Raw genomic sequence first — 4,265 nt, 5'->3', positions numbered from 1 at the left:
GTTATAAATTGTTGTCCTTTATTGTCTTGGTTTTTAGTGATATAATGATGAAAAGGGGAGATAGTATTCTTCACCAAAAGCTAAATTAGAAGGTTTATAATGAGCTGACATGAGGATCCATTCATTTAATTTACTGGTGACATCATGAACAATGAAACGTTTTTTATTTCAGACTTGAGCACAATGCACAAGACAACAGTATGAAAGCGAATGCAACCATCTCAACATCAAAGATACGACATGGACCAGATAGATATTTGTATTTTTTTGTTTATTTTGGCATTTCTTTCTTTTGCATTTATATTAAGCAAAGTGCATCTTATTTTCTTTTTCTCATCAACACATTGCACAATACATAAATAATGATGCATATAAAACGTCTTCATATTTACAAGTAATAATATATTTATATATAACATAAAATACATTTTTTTCTTCTTCTTTCTTCTTCTTCTTATCTTAATTAAATCTTAGTCATTTATTAAACAAAGTCCATCAGAATCGTATAGTTTCTTCTTCTTCTTCTTTTAAACCTTTTTCTTCCGTTTTCATTTTGAACCCTCCGGAAACAAAAAACGGGGGAAAGTGGGGTGTATTATAGTCTGTGAGGGGGGAGAGAGAAGCAGGGGGTGTGTGGAGGATGAGGAGGAGGACGACGATGAAGAAGAAGGTGGGCGGCTTGGCTTGCTGCTGCTATCGCGTGTTGAAGATGACCTCCAGCCAGCAGGGGCAGCTACTGATGAACTGTCTGGTGTAGCACTGTCCCCAGCCTTTCACGAAGCTGATCTGGACTGTGAAGCCTGTGCGCGGCTGCTGCGTGAACTCGTGGTCGTTGGGCCGCTGCAGGCTGCCCGCCTTGTCAAAGTCAAAGGCCTTGATGGAGAAGCCGGGGAACACCTTGTGCACCAGCAGCGCGCGCGAGTCCGGGTTGTCCAGTGTGGCCGACTTGATGAAGATGGGGTAGCAGCTGCGGTTGTAGACCCACACGCCGTCGGGCTCGCGCGTCAGCTGGATGCCGTAGCCGATCTTGGAGCGCACCATCTGCACCAGCTGCGACTTGTTGTCGGAGCAGAGCTGGCCCAGACAGAAGCCGTTCCCCTGAGGTAGGTCGTAGAAGATGTCCAGCGAGGGCTCCTGGACAGAGTAGAGGCGCCCCACGCGGGTCTTCTCCTCCCAGTACGCCACCACGCACCAATGGGCCCGCTCGCCCGACTCCTGCAACGCCAGGGAATCTGAGGGAGGGAGAGAGAGAGAGAGAGAGAGATGTTACACCTCTGGAACGGTGCACAGGTAAAACATGACATCATTCTGACTTTAGAGGACAACATGAAATAAGAAGACAGACAGACAGACAGACAGAAAGAAAGAAAGAAAGAAAGAAAGAAAGAAAGAAAGAAAGAAAGAAAGAAAGAAAGAAAGAAAGAAAGGAGAAGAGGAAGATGGTGGATGAGAGTGCTTGTGATTTGGGACTTGTGATGATTTGGGATGATTTGGGACGGCTCAGTTACAGATCGACTAAAACCTTCAAATGTCACCGCGGTGAAAAGCGAAAGATGACTTAAACAGAAACATGCTTCTTCTCCTCAGCCTCTCTCTTCTCTTGCGTATCCCAGCAGAGTTTGGGAATCTGGGAGTTTTGCCTCGAGGCAAAGAGCCCAAACTAAAACAAACTTAATTTGTGCCATCCAGGAAAAGCGTGTTTGGAATTTGTGGACTTCAGAGACAAGAGGAGGAGCACGTCTGAGACGCTGGCAGGCCAGCGTCCACAGCACAGCGCCATGTTTGCCTAAGCATTAAAACGCTTATCTTCTGTCTGGCCCCCGCTGTATTTCTGTAGCGGCGCGGCTAACAATGTTCTGACGTCAAGAAGAACCATAAATCTCTCGCAATCGTCTCGCTACAGCAGCTTGCTTCACTCTGCTGCAGGAAATGAGAACGGAGCATTTCGTTAATACGCTAAGGCGCGTCCGGGGAATAACGGTGAACTCTTGTGTCCGTGCAAAACACACAGGGCAACACGTTGTAAGTCCAAACTCTAGAAACGCACAGGAACCATTTAACACACACAGATTAACAACAAGCAACTAGACCTGAAACTACCAAGTAACTCCCTTCCATTCCAAGGTGCAGCACATAAACCATAACCTTTAGCTGGAGCAGTGGCTGTAAATGGACAGACCCTGGTAACCTATAGCTGGAGCAGTGGCTGTAAATGGACAGACCCTGGTAACCTTTAGCTGGAGCAGTGGCTGTAAAAACGGACAGACCCTGGTAACCTTTAGCTGGAGCAGAGTGGCTGTAAACGGACAGACCCTGGTAACCTTTAGCTGGAGCAGTGGCTGTAAACGGAAAATACCCTGGTAACCTTTAGCTGGAGCAGTGGCTGTAAAAACGGACAGACCCTGATAACCTTTAGCTGGAGCAGAGTGGCTGTAAACGGACAGACCCTGGTAACCTATAGCTGGAGCAGAGTGGCTGTAAACGGACAGACCCTGGTAACCTTTAGCTGGAGCAGTGGCTGTAAATGGACAGACCCTGGTAACCTTTAAGCTGGAGCAGAGTGGCTGTAAACGGACAGACCCTGGTAACCTTTAGCTGGAGCAGAGTGGCTGTAAACGGACAGACCCTGGTAACCTATAGCTGGAGCAGTGGCTGTAAACGGAAAAGACCCTGGTGTCTGAATGCTTGACAAGCAAGGCCTCTCTAAAGCCCCCCCCCCCCCCCCCCCCCCGAGCGTAAAAGAAGTGTAGCATTGGCCAAGCTCCAGTTTCCAAACCGCCTCCCCCTTTCGTGTGCCTCCCCCCTCCTCTCCCCTCATATCTCTATCCCCTCCCCCTTCAGTGTGCCTCCCCCCTCCCCTCCCCTCATATCTCTATTCCACAGAAATCTGGCTCCCAGCGACTCCCGGCCAAAAAAAAAAGAAAAAAGAAAAGTGGCAGCCAGTCAGGCGCAAGGGAAAGAGGGCGAGAGAGAGAGAGAGAGAGAGAGAGAGAGAGAGAGAGAGAGAGAGAGAGGGAGAGAGAGAGGGAGAGAGAGAGAGAGGGAGAGAGAGAGAGGAAAGAAAGAGGGGAGGGGGTGGGGTGGGCTAGAAAAGGAATGCTTTTCACATACTTAGAGTCGGTAACTTTTGCTTCCTCCCTGATTATATAAGCGTTTTTTTTCTCCATGCTGTTATATACGCGCGCATAATCACTGTGACCACTATAGTATATCACACACACACACACACACACACACACACACACACACACACACACACACACACACACACACACACACACACACACACACACATGCACGCCTGCACACACACACAAACAAACACACACACACAAACACACTCAAATGAAAGACACATTCAAGGGTTAAGATAGCTGGGAGAGGGGAAATATGTGCGAGGGTGTGGGGGGGAATGAACAGAGCGTCTCTCTCACAGGCAGCCATTTTGCTTTTGCCCTCAACCTCCCTCCCCCGACGCGACCCCCCCCCCCCACACACACACACACACAGGCCCCGCCCCCTCCTCTTTCATCTGCCGGTGGCTGTGAATGGAACCAGTAATTTGGACGGTCCCGACTGAGACAAACTGCTGCTCTAATGGGAGCTGGATCTCATGGCAGGGCCGAGCAGACTCGCCACAGCCTGTCATTAGCCTTCATTAAGGCCCGCGCGGCGTGGAGGAGGGAGGGGGAGGGGGGGTAAAGAGACAACAGTGAGAGAGAGCGAGAAAGAGAGAGAGAGAGACAGAGAGAGAGAGAGAGAAACTTCCATAAAACAAGGGGGACTGTTGTCTTTGAAGTCGGTCAATGCCAAGCCTCGGGGAGTTGATGTAAATGCATCCTGGCGGGGGCGCTGGTGGGGGAGACTCGGTACTCGGCTATCTACCCTGGACTAAAGAGAGGAGAAAAGGCATTCCTCCTGGAGATAAGAGAGAAAGCCTGGCTTGTGTGTGTGTGTGTCGGGCTCATGTTTAGTCTCTCGAGCCAGTCTATCTCCTCCACAATCTCTTCCGACGCTCCAGAGACAGTCTGCACATTACCATTGTGGACAGAGGAAGTTGTCGTCTTCCAAAGGAAAGAAAGTGCTTCAGACCGGAAGGAAGTTTGATGGTATTTGACCAATCACAAGTGGGGAATGAGCGGATATCCCGCCTTCTTTTGACTAGATATCAAGCTAACGTGACTTGCCTGTGATCAGGGGGGGTTCGGAGCGCATAGTGTGACCTCAGCGTGAGACGTCCTCGACTTTCTTAACAGCTGACAGAG

General features: G+C 49.3%; 1 pseudogene across 1 annotated transcript; it reads right to left on the bottom strand.

The window, feature by feature from the left end:
* Nucleotides 1-282: 282 nt before the first annotated feature.
* LOC310795338 (mothers against decapentaplegic homolog 7 pseudogene) lies at nt 283-4,215 on the bottom strand (annotated as a pseudogene). The gene is made up of 2 exons: nt 4,188-4,215; nt 283-1,232 (listed from the first exon to the last, which is right to left on the bottom strand). The product of its transcript is annotated as a mothers against decapentaplegic homolog 7 pseudogene (transcript).
* Nucleotides 4,216-4,265: the final 50 nt, after the last annotated feature.

Source organism: Poromitra crassiceps (assembly GCF_964638095.1).
Source record: "Poromitra crassiceps genome assembly, chromosome: 21".
Classification (NCBI taxonomy): Eukaryota; Metazoa; Chordata; class Actinopteri; order Beryciformes; family Melamphaidae; genus Poromitra; species Poromitra crassiceps.
Note: the sequence above shows the minus strand (reverse complement) of the source record. Positions and strands in the feature narration are given on the sequence as shown.